Genomic DNA, 18,490 nt, shown 5'->3' on the forward strand with positions numbered 1-18,490 from the left:
TTGTATCTCATTATCTAGCACAGTGCCTGGCACATTGTAAATGTTTAATTAATGCTTGATAAGTAAGAGGTTGATGTGTGGTTTTTTTTTTTTGGATATATCAAACATTGGCAGCCTTTTTCACTCTTTGCATTAATTACTGGTCCCATGTACCAATGTCTATTCATTGTCCTTCCTCATTGATTCACTCTTTCTACTAATATGGATAAACCACCTATACTTTGTATTGTACTTAGCTAGGTGCTAGAAAAAATAGAATTGAAAATAAACTTATAGATCATAGTGAAATGATATCTGACCTTGACTGTGATACTATAGCTAAGTCATTTCTCTTCCTAAGTGTTAGTTTTTGTATCTTCTAATAGCATCTTATTAATTATCTTATAGGATTATTGTGAGAAAAGTACTCTGTAAAATAATAACATTTATTATTAATTATTATAACATATGTAGCACATACAATTACATATTATATTATTATACTATATTTATTATAGCATGTTATATAGTATATATAACATCTATCATACCTACTATGTTCCAGATATCGTGATAAGCTTTTTACAAATATTATCTCATTTGATCCTCACAACAACCCTGGGAGTTAGTTGCTATTATTATTCCCATATTACAGTTGAGGAAACTGAGGCACACAGAGGTTACATGACTTACCCAGGGTCATACAACTAGTAAGTGTCAGAAGCTAGATTTGAATTCAGGTCTTTGTGACTCTAGGCTCAGTGCCTTATCCCAGTATGCAACTTAATTACAATGAAAGTGACCTATTATTTTACATTTACTCTATCATCCAACCATATCATCCCTTTTGATGTTTCTCACGCATGTTACATCTCCCACCTCCTTGGCTTTGCCCAGGCTATCCTCAAGTCTGGAATATGCTCGCTTCTCACCTGTGTGTCTTAGAAGTCTTACTTTCAAGAGTGTTCTGAAGCTTCACTGAGACGATGGATGTAAAGCACTTTGCAAACCTTAAAGGGCTGTATAAATACCTTTTATTATTATTAGTCTACAACCACCAGGTCTTGAGTCTGGTGATGAATGCATTCCCTGATCCTTTTACCACACTGCTGCTGAGCTCAACCAATTTTTATAGAGGAACATAGGTGTATACTGGTAAATGTCTAACAGTTGGCTCTTGGGGTGGGGGCGGTAGATGAGAGGATGTACACACATATTATTAATATGTTTTTAAATCCAGACAATCAAGAAAACAATAAAACCTTAATTTATAGCAATTGATATGAATGCTCACACTAAAAATTTAACAATTGCTTCCTCTCTTGCAAGCCGATTAGAGGTGGTTCCAGATATCTTTGCCTCTTTTCTTTCCAAGACCAGTTCTAATGTCACCTTCCAGATAAGGTCTTGGCTCATCCACCCAAGTACTAGTTAGTCATCCTCCCTCAAAACTGCCTTTTATTTATTTTATATGTCATATACATATGCTTATATAAGTTTATGGGTATCCCCTGAAAGAATACAAGCTCTGTGAGGGCAGGGACTGTTTCATTTTTGCCTTTGTATCTTTAGCATTGTTAGGGCCTGTCCCCATAGTAGATTTTTAATTTATGTTGATTAACTGATTCATTAATTGATTGATACAGTTGAAGAAACTTAGGTTCATAAATGTTCAATAGATTTTCCAATATCCTCCAAGTTTTTGGCAGAGCTAGGACTGACTTCAACCCAGTTCCACCCCCCACCCCACCCTTGCCACACTGTCCAAATGCTATGCCTTGATATTTCAGCCAACTTTCTGCTTAATGTTGTTGTCCTGGTTTTTGTCTTATTCAATAACAAATAGACTTTTCCTCCCTTGCAGCCAGAACTACGGTTTTTGGAGAAGCGGTCCCAGGAGAGTGATTTTTGCCGTGACTCGTTAAGTGACCAGTCAAATGGGTGGTGTGTGTTACAGAAATTGGCAACAAGTGTCCAATGGGTGAAGAAGGTAAGCCCAATTCATGCTGTGAAGAATGTCTAATCCTGCGTGGAGATCTAGATTCAACTTAATTGTCTCCTAGTTTTAATTGGGGAACTTTCCCCACTTGACTCGTTTTGGAATCTCCCCAATTATCTTCCTAGATTACAGTTGCACACTGTGAAATGTTGCCCTGTTGGAAGTTATTTCCAAATGATGCTATTAATTGATTATATCCAAACCCATTTTAACTTTGCAGAGCACCTGCTGTGACATGATTCAGCATATTAACTTTCAACCTTAGCCAGGGGTCTGATGACAACAGCATAAGGTTATGAAAAGGTCACCAGACTTGTAGTCTGCAGATGTGGGTTCTAGTCTTTGCCCTTTACTCACTGTGTGACCTTATGTGAACATGTCATCTGGGCTTTGGTTTCCTCATCTATAAAATGACGTATTGCAAGAATTGATCTCTAAAGTCTCTTCAAGCATTAATATTTTTTTGATTTTGAGCTAACTGCTCTCCATAACATAACCCCCCCCCATATGTTTTCATGGAACTATTCATGGAAGTATAATTAGGGGTAGCTAGGTGGTGCAGCAGATAAGAGTGTCAGACATTGAGTCAGGAAGACCTGAGTTCGAACGTGTCTTCAAACACTTATCAGCTATTTGACCCTGGGTAAGTCATTTAACCATTCTTTTACCTCAATTTCCTCATCTGTAAAATGATCTGGAGAAGAAAATGGAAAACCATTCCAGTATGTTTGCCAAGAAAACACCAAATGGGGTCATGAAGAGTCAGACAATACTGAAATGTCTAAACAACAAAATAAGTTCTTAGTGCTAAAAGGAATCCAATTTAGTCTCACTATATAGATGAGGAAACTGAAGCCCAGGTAGATTAAGTTATTTACCAATGAAGGGAGTTTGGCATAGTAGAGAGGATGCTTGGAGTACTAGATTCAGTCAGAAACACTTTGGTTCAAATCCTATCATCATCACTTACCAGCTTAAACTTGAAAAAATTCAGTTAACACCTAGGTAAAATGGGTACAATTATACCACTTGTCATACCTACTTCATAAGGTGATTGTAAAGTGAACAAGCATCTGTTCAGCATGTGCTATGTTCCAGGAACAGTGAAGTTCAAAAATAAGATTATTCATGTAACATTCCCTGAATACTTAAACGTGGCAATTATTCTTAAGAGTAGAGCCAGGATCAGTTTCATGACTTCTAGCCCCTTACTTTTTTCCAGCACACCATGATGTTGGCAGGGTCTACACCTATTGGAAGAGGATTGTTTTGGAATGCTTGCCTTATTGGGCTCTGATTAATGTGATTACTATGGAAGTAGCCACTAAGTGAGATTTCATTGCTCTGGCAATGTCAGAACCCTTGTCTAATACGCTGCCTCAAAGGCAAACAGCAGGGGGTTACCTCCTCTCTGAAAGGCTACTACATCAGCCTGACAACACAGTGACCTTTTCTAGATCTTTACTCACAAAGGTGATGGGGGTCTTTGACTTGGGAAGAGCCCGAAAGCAGGGAGCTGTTCCCACTGGGCTAGCTCTCATCCTGCTAAAGCCAGGCTGGAAAGAATTAGCTGGACAGGCTGAACTGCTGCTAAAATCTTGTTTCTTTTCAAATGGAATCTCAGAGGGTCCTTTTAAAAATAGCTTTTTCTACTAAGGCAAGGAAGAGATTTTGTTGAGCAGTTAGGAGGGAGCTGGAAGGAGAGATTATAGCCATCAGTTATCCTTAACCTTGGGAGGAAGCATGGGGAACAGGGCAACTGTGCTGGAATCTGAATTATGTCCTTGTGATCAGGGTGAATGTTAGGTGTGGCTCTTCCTCTTTTTGTCACTCATTTTACTCTTCTGTTAAGAAAAGCCCTTAGTCCAAAAAATCTCAGTTCCTTTCCTTTTTTCTGATGACAGAAATTCAGAGTTTGAAAGGACTTTGGACATGATTGAGACCAGGAGAGTTTGACCCAGGTCTGTGAATGTGTTGATGTACAAAAGTGTCCCTAAAATGTTAGTATAGTGTTGAGCTTTAATGATTCGAGGTGGCTACTTCTGGTCAGCTTTAGTAGCTTAAAACTTCACTGAGACTTTTGGAATGTTTTGGAATACCTTGTATATATGTGTGTATACACATGCATGCACATGATACATATTTGTACACCTACACATATAAACATATGCACACACATATGTGTGTGTATATACACACACATATGTGTATGCATATGTAACTATCTTTTTATAAGTGGTTTCCTTTGTAATTTTGTGTATTTTCATTCTGAAAGGGGGTTAACAGACTTTCCCAAACTTCCATATAGGTCCATGACACATGCAAAAATGTTTAAAACCCTTTGCTCTAGATCAGAGGTGGGGAACCTGCAGCCTTGAGGCTACGTGTGGCTTTCTAGGTCCTTGGGTGAGGTCTTTCCACTGGTCCAAGTTTTACAAAACAAATCCTTTTATTAAGGGGATTTGTTCTGTGAAGTTTTGATTCAGTCAAAGGGCTGCACTTGAGGACCTAGAGGGCTGTTACATGTGGCCTTAAGGCTGAGGTTCCCCACTTCTGCTCTAGACCAAGACAGACCTAAATAAGAATCATTTAAGAACATACCTAAAAATGATCATGCAGATTTTATTTAAAGTCTTCCAGTGAGGGAACCCACTATACCCCAAATTAGCTATTCCACTTTTACATAGGTCAAATTTTTAGGAAAATGTTTCATGTCTTCATCGTAATTTACCTCTTTACAACTTTAACTTTTTACATCTAGTTCTACCCAGTGGCAGAACTAGATGGGAATATGTGTGTATACACATGAATACACATGATACATATGTGTATACCTACACATATAAACACATGCACACAAATATACATGTATATATATACACAAATATGTATGCATATGTAACTGTCTTTTTTAGAATCGGTGTCCTTTGTAATTTTGTCTATTTTACTGTGCATATACTTGGACCAGCGGGTCCAAGTTCAACTAGTACATTCCTTTTTCCATGTGATACTCCTTCAAATGCCTAAAATTAACTATCATGTCTTTTGCTGAGTTCCTTTCAATCAATTCTTAAATTACAGTGTGACTTTATCCAAAATATGAGTATATTTTTAGTTTGAGGTCTTGGGAGAAGTAGCACAATATAATGGAAAAAGCAAAGAATTTGTACTCAGAGGATTTTCTGCCCCTTACAACCTGTAGAACCTCAAGAATGTAACTTTAAACCCTCTGGTCTCCTACTTCCTCATTTGTGAAACAAGAGAGTTGGACTCCATTATCTCCATGTCTTTTGTTGTTTTAAATTTATGACTCTATAATCCTCAGTGTCTAGATCTCTATGATTTCATAAATATATGCTGAAAACAAATCAATAAATGGATTCTTCATGAAATGAGAACCAAGCTCCCGCCAGAACTGCAAGGGTGTCGATGATGAGGAATGCTTCTATGTAATTGTGAAATTGTATGAATTGCTCCTATCCCCATCCATATATTTTATATTCACTTACGTTAAACCTATGCTTGACAGATGTCTCACGCTGGGGAAATACCCTGGAATGATGATCGTTTTATTTCTGGCAGAGAAATGGGGGCCCTCTGCTTCACAGTCCCTTTGAACATTTCAATAGGCTTCCTGCCTGACATTTTCTAGGAGAATTAGACAATTAGAATTAGGCATCAATGGAAAGGAGTCAGGAGTTAAGTATTAAGAGCTTATATTTAATTTTTTTTTTGAGGAACTCTACTAGATTTTTTTTTGGATAGTTGTGTGTCTGTCATAATTGCCATTTCAAAGTGCAAAAATTGACTCATCTATGGTTCCTCATATGTGGAAATAACACATCTGAGGGAGGGGGGTGGTTTGGAAACATTATCTTCTGAAAGCTGGTTTTTGTGTGTTAACATAATTAGCTCTCTAGCTGAAGTCCGTAGAAGTTCACAGAATTGTGGAGTTTAAAGCTGGAAGAGATATTAAGCACTGTCTAGTCCAATTCCCTCATTTTACAGGGCTGGGTAGTGGTGACTGAGTCTCATGAGTCAGTACTGTGGAATGGAGGTAGAAATGCCTAAATCTACCTGGAATCTGCATTAACAGATCCACATGACAAAAGTAAAGCAAGGTCAATCCCACTCTCCTCAGCTGTGGCATGAGCAAATCCAGAGTCTTGTCTTTAATTCTGTGAACCCTATTTCAGGGTCAACATTGACAAATTATATTTTGGACATGATTGTGAGGGGACTCAAGACTGTGTCATATAAGTGTCACCTGTATGAGTTGGAGAAGTTTAGCTTAGAATAGAGAAGATATAGGGGGAATATACTCAATGTCTTTAGATGTTTGTAGGGCCATCATGGGAAAGATGTATTATGCTTGTTTTGCTCTGCCTCTGTCTCCACTTCCAGCTTCTCTGGCATCAGAAGAGCAGAGAGGGCAATTATGGCTCAATATGATCAATACATGAATCATTAATTATTTGTTAAGTACCTAGTATGCTGTGCTAGGTACTATGCTAAGAACATGGAGAACGTGGACAAAGAATGAAACAAACCATTATTCACAATCAGCTTACATAACTGGGAAGATGAGTAAAAAAACATGAATTGTACACATAAAGTTAATCTAAGCAAATCTATGCAATGTAATTAAATATAAGGTACTTAGAAGGGAAACCACTAGCAGTTGACTGAATAAGGAATGACTTCCTGCTGAAGATGGTACTTGAGATGATTACTTCTTTCACAAAGAGAGGGACTCTGTAAAGCAGAGCTGAGAAAAGACATAATTAGGTGTGTGGAGAGGAGTCAGTGCAAATTCAGGGATGTGTGGAAATAAAAATGTGTCATGAATGAGGTATAGAGAGCATGACCACATTGGCTGGATATCCAAGTAGGGAAGGAAGAGTAAGATCCAATGATATTGGAAACATAGCTTGTGGCCAGATTGGGTGGGATTTTAAAAGCTAAATAGAGTAATTTTTTTTTATTTTATTCTAGAATCAGTCACAGTGCACTAAAGTTGGTTGAGTTAGGGGAGTTAAATGGTAAGATATGGGCTCAAGGAGCATGACTTTGGCAATAGTATATTGAATGAAGTGGGAAGAGATTTGATTCAGGGAGAACAATTAAGAGGCTATTGGTAATGAGAATCTAAACTAATGTACTAATTGGGTGGATAGATTGAGTGGGGGAAGTGTTATAAAGGTAGAAAAAGGAAATATCTGGCACCTGATTGTATATGTAAGGTGAGAGTGAATTAGGAATTGTAGATAATACTTAGGTTACAAACCTCAGAGACAAGAAAAATAGTGGTGCCTTCAGCAGAAAAAGAGAATATGGAAGATGAGAGAGTTTAGGGGAAAAGATAATGAATTAAGTTTAGGATATGCTGAGTTTAGGTGTCTCTTGAGTATCTAATTGGAAACATCTATTAGGCATTTGGTGATCTGGGACTGAAGATTTGGGGAAAGATTAGGGCTGGATATGTACAGATCTGGGAGTCATTCAAGGTATAGATATAATGTCAGGGAATCCTATCTAGCAACTAGAGCTGCACCAGAGTGGAATAGATTGCTTCTGGTGCTAATGTCTTCCATCTTCCTTAATAGACTTCTAGAAATGACTGGATGGCCATCCCTTGCCCATATTGGGAATACTGTAGAGCGGATTGACACTTCAGTGTTATGATTAAAGCAGAGGACTTTTCTGGTTCCTTCACACTCTGACATTTTTAATATAGTGATAAGAATCAAGACTAGAACCAACGTCTCCTCATTCCTAATCTGGCTCTGTTTCTACCATACCACCTTTTCTCCCAATGACTATTTTGTGTTGTTTTCTTGACAGTGCCCTCACTAAGCTCTGGCATAAGTCTAGTTGACAGGAGAGTGTAAGATACTTTTTCTACTTACATGCAAAATTGGAGTTTGGGTTAGATAATCTTCTCTAAGATAGCTCCTAACTGTTTTCTGTGGTGCTGTGAACTGGTGAGCTCCAAAATAGCTTTCCAGTTTGAATTACTTTTATCCTGTAGTCCTCTGATCACTTTTGGCTCTTGGCTGTACTCCCAGTAGTGTTTCGATTACTGGATCTCTTGAAAAAGGAAATGGGAAATAGAATTCACTACTAACTTCGGGAGGTTGATTCAATCTCCATGCACTGTGTAGGATTCCAGAAGTTAGTAGTCAGATAATAAAAGATTTACTAAGCATTTACTATGTGTCAGGCACTGTGCTAAGTGCCAGAGGTACAAAGAAAGGAAAAACACAATTCATGCTCTCATAGAGATCATACTCAAATGGGGGACACAACATGTAAACAACTATGGATAACTAAGTTATATATTGGATAAATTGTACACAAAGCTTGCGTTAGAGGTCAAACATATTCAATTTTAAATACCCATAAGATACCTGAAAGATATCCAAAAATACCCAAATATATTTAACTCCTTCCACAAAGAGAAAATAGACTACTTTGGTGGAATGCATGAATGCTTCTCCTGCATAACCCTTATCAATACCCTATTCATTTGGATTGGTTTGAAGGTGTTTTTAAAATCATTTAAGTTTACCTAATTCCTCATGAATTAAAGAATGCGCATTCCCTTTTTCAAAATCTAGACTGAGCAAGAAAGATTATCCACATATCATCCTGTAATTAGATATGTTAGAAGCATAAATAGTGACAAAATTGGGATAATACCTCTTTGGCAGCCAGCCAGTTTTAAGCAGTAACCATTATACTGTCTGAAACAATGGAATAAGACCTTACTTGATTTGACCTTAAGAGCTCAACAATAGGTATCTCTTCAGTATCTTTCTTTTACTAAATCACTGAACAAAAATAATATAGAATTTGCATATTTAATGGCAGGCAGTGAGACACAGTAGTAAAAAGCAAGACTTGGAGTAGAATGACCTGAATTAATATTTCCTCTTATACGCACATCTGTGTGACCCTTGGCAAGTTACTTAACTTATGACTCAATTTCTTCATCTATAAAATGTGAATAACTGTAGCACCTATGTTACAAGGTTGTTACATACATCAAATGAGATAATGTATACAAAGAATTAGATGAAAGCCGTTTCATCATTATCATCACTGGCATAACAATCTTGCCTTCCAACTGATTCTCCTGGTCATTAATTTCTTTTAGGAAGCAAGGAGAATGGCTTATTCCCTATGTCACACTTACTTTTAAGAATTACACCAAAGCTCCTAGAATCAGGGTTGAAAGGGATCTCAGAGATCACTTATCCTCATCTTCCTTATGTAGTCTGTTCTATTGATCTACTTCTCTATTTTTCAACTAATACCAAATGGTTTCATTGAAAGGAAGGTATTTGTTATTTTTAATATGGATCTTTGGCTCCATGTTCTCCAGATTCCCATGATATTCTATGGCTCATTGATGAGCAAAGGTAAGTGACCTAACTGCTGAGTATCTTAGAATATTGTAAAGTGGAACTAACCCTAGCCTGGGAGTAGAGAGACCCAAGGTCTAGTAACTGGTATTTCACTACTTTGCTATGGAGAGCTTAGTGTCCCTTTCTGGGCTTCAGTTTTTCCACCAGCAAATTGAGAAAGATTGATTAATTTGTAAAGTCACTTCAGTTAAGTGAAAGTGTCTGGTAGTTCTAGATTTCTGTCTTCTGTGATGTCTTTATTCTGCAATAGTTTATAATTATAGTACCTAATTGCTCTGAAATTCTTATGTGTTCACCTTCTATTCCCTAAAGTCCTCCTACCTCTAACATGTCATGTGCTATGTTCTAAAGTTCTTCTTTCTAAGGGGTAGGTAGGTGGCGCAGTGGCTAGAGCTTCGATCTAGGAGGAAGGAGGACATGAGTTCAAATTCAGCCTCAGACACTTGACACTGACACTGGGCAAGTCACTTAACCCCATTGCCTCACCAAAATAAATAAATAAATAAAGATACAGTTCTCATTCTATTATCTGTTCTATCATGTACATGCTATAGTTCTCTCCTACCTTCAGTGGAAGGAAATTAAGATAATATCCTAAACAAAACATATAAGATTATGACTTTGAAAGAATCTCAGAGATTATCTAATCCAGCACCCTCATTTTATAAATGATGTAAAAAAAAAAAAGGACCAGAAAAATTAAATGACTTCCCAATAGTCATGTAGCCAAGGGAAACTGAATACAATCTTGGAAATGAAATTGGGGGTGATGAAATAGTTTTGTCCCCAGGCTTCTAGAGAATGGAAATGATGTATGTAATATCTATGTGTTCAATCTCTTTGTGGTCATCATGCATATTACTAGACAGAGATGATATGCAGGACTGTTGTGATAAATGTTTAACAATTGGCTTTCAAAAAAATCTACACACGACTCATTTTTTTAAGTTTCGTCTGTAATAACATTGTCTACATCATTTTCCTAACTCTAGATAATCAACAAAACCGTGAATCAAGGCTTGAGCTCTTTTGAGCTTGGCTTTTACTCACCTCGGAGATATATTTAGATATGGTGTGAAAGCAATGATTAGCTATTAATTAGCCCTTGTTGGTAAGAAAAGAAAGGTTTTCATTTCAGTTGCCCTTTCAAGAAGTGAATGTTTCGTGTATCTTATCCGAAAAGTGTTCATATGACAAATTTTTGCCAGAACCAGAGATTATGGGTGAAAATAAATACAATTTGAGGATGATAGAAAATTAAAGGTATGGCAGTGCTTCTCAGAAGACTCTAGGACAACCAAAAATCTTCAGCCCCTTTTAGATAGACAGTAATTACTAATGTAAGTTCATTTTCATCAGTCAGTCAGCAAGCATGTGTTAAGTGATCACTACTCATCAGGCAGAAGGCTAAGTGCTGAAAAGAATTAGGAGGATGGGGGATAACCAGTCTCTGTCCTCAAAGAGAAAACATTTGAATGAGAGAGATAGCCTGTAAATAACTCTCTCTCTCTCTCTCTCTCTCTCTCTCTCTCTCTCTATTATATATATATGTATATATGTATATATATACACATACACATATACATATATGTATATATATACACACATATATATGTATATGTATATATGTATATATGTATAAAGATATATGTGTGTATAGTGTGTCTGTGTATGTACATGTGTGTATATAAGTATGCATGTGTGTATATATGCATGCATGTGTACATATACACATACACATATGTACTAATACATATATTTATTTATAAATGACAAGATATAAACAGGGTAGATAAAGGTAATCTGAAAAGGGTAAATATTAACATTTAGAAGTACTGGAAAAGGTCTTCTGCAGAAGGTGGGAATGAGTCTGGAAGGAAACCCAGAGAGACTAAGTGTTGCAGGTAAGGGGGAATAGTATTGTAGTCACTGAGAAAAATCAATGAAGAACTGTGATGGGAGATGGAGTGAAGTGTTTGAGGAACTACAAGTAAGCCAATGTGGCGGGAATACAGGCTGCTAGTGGGAGAGAGGTTAGGTGTGAAAAGTCTGAAAAAGACAAAAGGGAGTCAGGTGTGAAGAACTTTAAATGTCAAATAGAAGACTTTATATTTGATGCTGGAGGTAAAAGGGAGTGACGGGAGCTCATTAAGCACATGAGTGACATGGTCAAAAAAAAACATTTTAGAAACATCATGTTGGCAGCTAAGTGAAGGATCGATTGGTATGGGAAAAGACTTGAGTCAGGAAGACTGGTTAGAAGGTTATTGCAGCAGTCTAGTTGAAAGGTGGGGCTCTAGGTGGAGCAGCTAATGGAGCACTAGGCCTCAGGCACTTACTAGCCGTGTGACCCAGGGCAAGTCACTTAACCCCAGTTACCTTTGTTTTCTCATCTGTAAAATGAGCTGGAGAAGGAGATGGTAAACTGCTCCAGTATCTTTGCCGAGAAAATCCCAAATGGGGTCACAAAAAGTTGGACATGTTGAATGGTGATGAGGACCTGTGCCATGGTGATGGTTATGTGTGTGGATGGAAAATGGAATGGGGAGGTCTTTTGAATACAGATTGGATATGTGGGGTGTTTTAGAGTCAAATGACAACAAGATGGTAAACCTTGTGCCTTTAAAAGTAATAGGGAATTTCGGAAGGATTTGAAGGAAAGATTAAGATAAATCCAGATTTCCTATATATACCTAGTAGGGAAAATAAAAGAGTTTTATTCACATAGTAATAGGATTATGTATCTAGAAAGGAGCTTGAATGTCATCCAAGCTTATTTAACAGATAAGATAACAGGTGAGTGAGGGAAAGTGATTTCCTTAAGGTCACAGAAACAATAAAATAAATAAATAAATAAATAAGCAAACAAAATGAAAAAATTCAAACCCAGGCCTTCTGATTCTACATCATTAGCCTTTAAAAATATAATAATAACATGAATGGTGTCATTAATAGCTCACATTTACTCAGTATTTTACATTTATAAAGTGATAAAGAGATTTTTTATCAGGTAGTAAGCATAAGTCTTACTTGGTACCATTTTACAAGCAGTTAAATTGAGGCTCATAAAAGTTAAATAAAAAGGCAGCATAACATGGTGAAGAGGTCAATACTTTGTGAAAAAAAAGACCACAGTACTAGTTCTGCTTCAGATATGTACTGGTAGATGACCATGGGCAAGTGACTTGACTTATGAAATTTCTAACAATATAAGAGATATTTGCTAATACACATTAGCTGAAAAAGTTCCCATGCTAGAGATTATTTTCATAAAATAGCAGGTTCAGCCTCAAAAAAATTAAAATAAAGAAAGATTAAGAAACTTGTCTAAGCTCATAGAGCTCTTAAATGGACAAATCAATGCTGAAATGAATGGTTTTTTGTTGTTGTTCTTTGTTATTTTCACTATGCCTTGCTCCCTAAATGTTGTATTCATTTATTTGTTTTGAACAAGTGGTTATAGAGCAGGCGCTTCCCTTGCTGCTAGCAAGGGAAGCTTTCCTCTGCTTTTGTCACCCTAGAATTGAGCCAATTATTCTAAATGGGGAAAGACTCAAGTGAATATCTCCTTGAAATCTTATACTAACATTTCCCATGCACCTGATAATGTCGCTATTCTCTTCTGATTGTCAAAGTCAAAATGGCATCTCAGAGGCTGGTATTAGATTTCCCACCTTTTGGAGATCAAAGCCGCACAACTGCTTATATTATCCAAAGCCTTCATGTCACTAAACAAAGAATCATCAGCCCATTTATTAAGAGTAGTACATCCGGAGACACGCTTTATGCCTTTCTTCTTACACTTGCTGCCTTTAAGGTGAGGACATATATTTACATTTCATTTTCTTTTGATTCCTTTGTCAATTTCTGGCCTCAGTGCTGGCTGCTAATGGGGTAGGTAGAAGGCATATTCAAGAGAGATTTTGAGGGGCAAAGTGCATGACACAAAATTTTACCACATGTTAGCTTGATGTTATATATTTTTATATAGACACTTTTTTGCTTCTTAGACAGTGGATTTCAAACTTAACGAAAATATGAAAAACTTTGCTCCATTATACATGTTCCCTTTGTACCCAACTCCTTTTACGGGCACTGGGAATGATGAAACGTCTGTCAGTGATATTTCTGTGCCACTCTCTGTCCCTCAAATAATGTATCCAGTAAGACAGAGTAAGAGCCCAAGTCTTCTGGGTCCTAATCCAATGCTCTTCCCATTATATATGCTTCCTGTAAGAAGAGGGCATGTATTTTCATTTTGTTTCTTTGAGTTTCCCTTGCCAGCTTCTGATCTCAGTGATGCCAAGTATTCGGGATAGATGAGGGGGAGAGAGAGAGGCAGAGAGAGAGAAGAAGAAGGAGGAGGAGGAGGAGGAGGAGCAGCAAACAATTAATATTTTTAATAGTACTTGAAGGATCGTGATCTGATCCTCACAATCCAAAGAAGTAGATATTATTATCATCATCCTTATTTTACAGTTAAAGAAACGGGCTTAGGGAGGTTTAGTGACTTGCCAAGGATAACATAGCTGTTGTTTCTGAGTCAGGATTCAAACCAAGTTCTTTTGACTGCTAATCTAGCATTTTGGAGGAGGAGATCCAAGACTTAAATGAGCATTAAAATAAATAGTTAAATATCATATAATTCTCACATGTTTATATTGATGATAATAATAACAGTAACTCATTATTTTAAGATATTAGGTCACGAACTTTTTTACATAAATAATCATGTGCATATTTACACTTTACTAATGGGTAATGTGAAGTTCAGGGAAGTGAAGTAATTTGCCCAAGGTTACCCAGCCAGGTGCTCTAGCTGAGACTCAAACCTGAGTATTCAGAATGGAATTGAAGAGCTCTTTTATAATTGTTCCTGAGGGCAGTGAAAATCACCTCACTTGTACTTTGTTGGAAAAGCTGATGTTTAGGCTGGATAAGAGCAGTTGTCCTTGGAGCCTAGAAAAATGGAAAAGACACTTCAGTTCTTCCCCTTATACATTTTGGAAACATGTTGGCAGCTAAATGAAAGATGGATTGGTGTGCAGAGAGAGTCAGGAAGACTGATTAGAAGACTATTGCAGTAGTCTAATTGGAATGTGGTGCAGTGAGGTGGTGCAGTGGCTAGAGTGCCAGGCTTAGAGTCAGGAAGACTCATCTTCCTGAGCTCAAATCTGGCCTCAGACACTTATTACCTGTGTGACCCTGGGCAAGTCACTTAACCCTATTTACCTTTTTTTCCTCATCTGTAAAATGAACTGGAGAAGGAAATGGCAAACCACTTCTCTATCTTTGCCATGAAATCCCCAAATGGGAACATGAAGAGTCCAATATGACTGAACAACAATGAAATTCCTTCATAATATTTTGACCTTTAGGATAAGTCTAAGCTGTTCTATAAAGTATTGTGGGTTTTGTTTTATTTTTCTTCTGTACTAAATGAGAAAAAAAAATTCACAAAGGGAAAATTGTTCCTTAGGACAGTGAAAATCATTTCACTTGTACTCTGATGGAAAAGCTTATGTTTAGGCTGGATAAGAACAGTTGTTTTTGGGGCCTAGGAAATTGTAAAAGACACTTCAATTCTTCCTCTTCCCTCTTCTGCCATCCCCTCCCCTTTCCTTCTTCCACTTCACCTTGAATGCATACATGATGGAATCAGTCAGTGCTCCCCAAAGTGGGCTGGAAAATGGACCAGGATGTCCAGTCACTACTCAGCAGTCTTAAGGGCAATAGACCACTGGTACTCAGGCCTCCCTCCATTTCCCTATGGGATAGGAGAACCAGCTCTTCTGGAGGCTACTAACCAAAATTGCCTATGTGTCTTCTGGGGCACAGGGTGCCTCAGGCAGTTCATAAGAGTGAAGGAGGCTAGCAGGATATTTTGAAATTTCCTCTCAATTAATTGTGACTGGAGTGGACCTGTGAGATTGCAAGGGAGGGAAGGGGTAGCTGACTAAACATGGAATTCAGAGAAAAAAATCATAGGACATTTTAGAGCTGGGATAGAGACCCTACACAATCTATATACAGTCATATACAATAGAAATCCTAGAGCTCATATATGATCTACCGTGATCTCTGATGTTATAGATGAGCAAACTGAGGTTTGGAGTGGGGAAAGAAACCATGCCTGTTATACTGCTGGTAAGCAACAGAATGGGCATTCAAATCCAGATCTCTGTTTTCACATTTAATTTCCTTTCCATTAATAAGACAGGTGGTTATTAAGTGCATATTATAAGAAACTAATGTGTAAGGAGCTAAATAATATACTTCGTTTAAGTAAGATATGATCCCCATTCTCATGAAGCTTACAGTATAGTAAGACAGTAAAACACCACCCCCAAGCAAAAGGTAGAAAGTATATTATAATATATATATAGATGCATAACACACGTATCTGAATTTATAGTCATATAATTATATAAATAAAATGCACATGTGCTTTTAGAAGTTACAAGACTAAGTGCTTTGTAAGATCTGAAAGGATAGGTCTGTATCTACTAGGAGAATCAAATAAATGAATTTGCTTTGGACTTACACTTCAAAGGAATTAATAGGAATTTCAGAAGTGAAGGAGGGAGAGAAGGACATCTAAGTCACAGGGAGCAGTGTGGGCCAAGTCTTGAAGGTGTGAAAGTGTAGTGCATGTCCAGTAAGCAGAGATGCAGCTCAGGTGTGCTACACTGTAGTGTGTCTAAGGAAAAAAACTAATATGAAATTATTCAGAAAGGCAGCATATTGACAGATTATGGAGGGCCTGTGGTCCTGGTTATCTCCAAGAGCATATATAAAATCCTTGGTTTAGTATTTAAAGCCTATCACCACTTGAACTCTTCTTACCTTTGCAGTCTTCTTGTATTTTATTTCCTTCCACACATGGGACAATCCAGCTACACTGGCTTAATTGCTGTTTTTTTTACACAAGCCATTTCATTTCCTATCTACCTGCATTTGTGCTGGTTTCTTTTGTCCATCCCCTCCCCCAACCCCAGCCCTTTGTCTGGAATGCTCTACCTCTTCAGCTTCCACTTCTAACATTCTGGGTTCACTTCAAAAAATCCAAAACTCGCCTTCTGTAAGTCTTCCTTGTTGGTTGCTGGTTTCTTCCTTCTGAGATTGTCTTCCCTTTGCTCCCTGTCTTGTGTGTATTATGTGGTCTGCATGTCTCGCTCTCTTCTGAATATGAGAGTAGGCACCATGTTGTTTTTGCTTGTTTGTTTTTGTTTTTGCCTTTTCTTGTCTCCTCAGGGTTTAGCACAGTGCATGGCATAGAGTAATTGCTTAATTTATGCATATTGACTTACGGACTAATTGACTGAGGATAGGGCATGTACACGAGGCATCTAACCCAACCCTCTTATTTTATAGATGAGTTATTCGAATTTGGCTGGCAATAGAGATCAATGTGGATTTTTGATCGAAGGTGTGATGTGACCGAATGTATGTACAAGGAAAGTGAATGTGTCAATGGAGTACATATTGAGTTTTAGAGGGAGAAATCAGGAACAGGCTAAAGCTTTTAGAATGTTCTTAGAAGAGCCCAAGTGAATGGCAATGACTTGACCAGTTAGTTTATTGTTCCTCTTAAATATATTCTCCATATCAAAACTCTAGGATACTTCCAAATATTGTCTAGTGGTCATAAGCAGAGAGTTCTGATTTTTTTTTCTTTTGTTCAGTATCTCCCTTCTGTGTCTTTACTTCTTTTTTTAAGTAGAGAATGAATTTATATATTTTTAAATCTAGTCTCCTGAATGCATGGAGTGATCCAGAGAACATCTCCACATGAATATAAAAGACAGGTTTTTTTATATCTTTCGATGTGTCTGTCCCTGTCTGATTCTATTTTAGAGTTTAGAAAGGCACAGTCATGTGGAGTGTTTGAACACTGTTGTTTTGCCTCCAAACTTACCTTTGAAAGATGGGCTCAGCAAAAGAGTAGTTCTTTACTTCAAAAATATTTCAGTCTTTGAGTCAAAGATGAAAATCTTTTTTTTTTCTCTTTTTTTCCCCTTCGTCCTTTGCTCATTGTCCTTCACATGTAAAGATACCGGCATGCTTACATAGGTTCCAATGACTCAACAAGTAAGTCAGATAATTCTCTTGGGTTCAAACTTGGAAATCTTATGACTGTGGTGGAAGTTCCCTTCTCAGAGCCTCAGGGATTTTGCCTGTCAAATGGGAATACTGGCTGTGGCTCTATCTCTCTCACAGAGCTCTTCTGGTGATCATATGAGATATAGCATATGTACCATACACTCTAACACAATTTAGAGTCAATCACTGTCAGAATGTTAGATGGTTTTTTTGCTGCTATTGTCAACCGCAATAATACAGTAAAAACAAGCTAATAATTATTCCATCCTCTGTTTTGCTTGGGTTTGTGACATCTTGGCTTGGAATTGGTCAGCACCAATCAAACCAATTGTATGTAAGGAAGGGCACAGCTAGATGATTCTTATTTTTGTCTGTTCCTCAAAAAGACACGTAGTTTGCTCTATGCCATAAATAAGAATGCTACATAGATACATCCAAGTTGGCCAGCCATCCTTCAAATATCTGCTGCTGGGCACAAAGTGGAAGGAACAAGGGGAAAGATTTCAGTAACTGTGGAACCGGATTGAACTTGTGTTCCAAAAAAAGCTATTTATCTATTTTGTCTAACAACACCGCCATTGTCTACTCATTTAGCTGATTTTGTGAACACCGGTGAAGGACTTTATTTTTCTCTAACCTCTATAGATTAGATCCATCATTCTAGCCTCTTGGGATCCTTTTAGATCTGATTCTGTCAAACTTGGCTTCAGCTATGCCTCTGTGCTTTGCTTCATTTGAAAATTTAGTACATATGTGTAACATATGTGCTATAATACAGAGCCAAAAGCTGATTCATTATAACACTTCTCTAGAAAAGTGTTATGTTCAGGTCACAGACCAGTCATCAATTACCAGTCTTTAAGTCTCGCAATTAAACAAACTGGGGAATCTAGTGATTTACCAAGAGGAAGAGAAGGAACTCAAGCAAACTTCTAACTCTAGTCCAAAAGTTCTTGTTACTGTACCACACTGCCCTTTT

At 37.4% G+C, this 18,490-nt stretch overlaps 1 protein-coding gene across 1 annotated transcript in view; it reads left to right on the forward strand.

Moving 5' to 3' along the window:
* CDH11 (cadherin 11) overlaps positions 1 to 18,490 on the forward strand; it is a 212,933-nt gene that overhangs the window by 94,135 nt on the left and 100,308 nt on the right. The window contains exon 2 of the mRNA XM_020963167.2: positions 1,844 to 1,969. The gene's annotated coding sequence lies outside the window, so the exon portion shown is untranslated. The remainder of the gene's footprint in view (positions 1 to 1,843; positions 1,970 to 18,490) is intronic.

This window comes from Phascolarctos cinereus, unplaced genomic scaffold, assembly GCF_003287225.1.
Source record: "Phascolarctos cinereus isolate Bilbo 61053 unplaced genomic scaffold, phaCin_HiC Scaffold_2;HRSCAF=192, whole genome shotgun sequence".
In the NCBI taxonomy this organism is placed as follows: Eukaryota; Metazoa; Chordata; class Mammalia; order Diprotodontia; family Phascolarctidae; genus Phascolarctos; species Phascolarctos cinereus.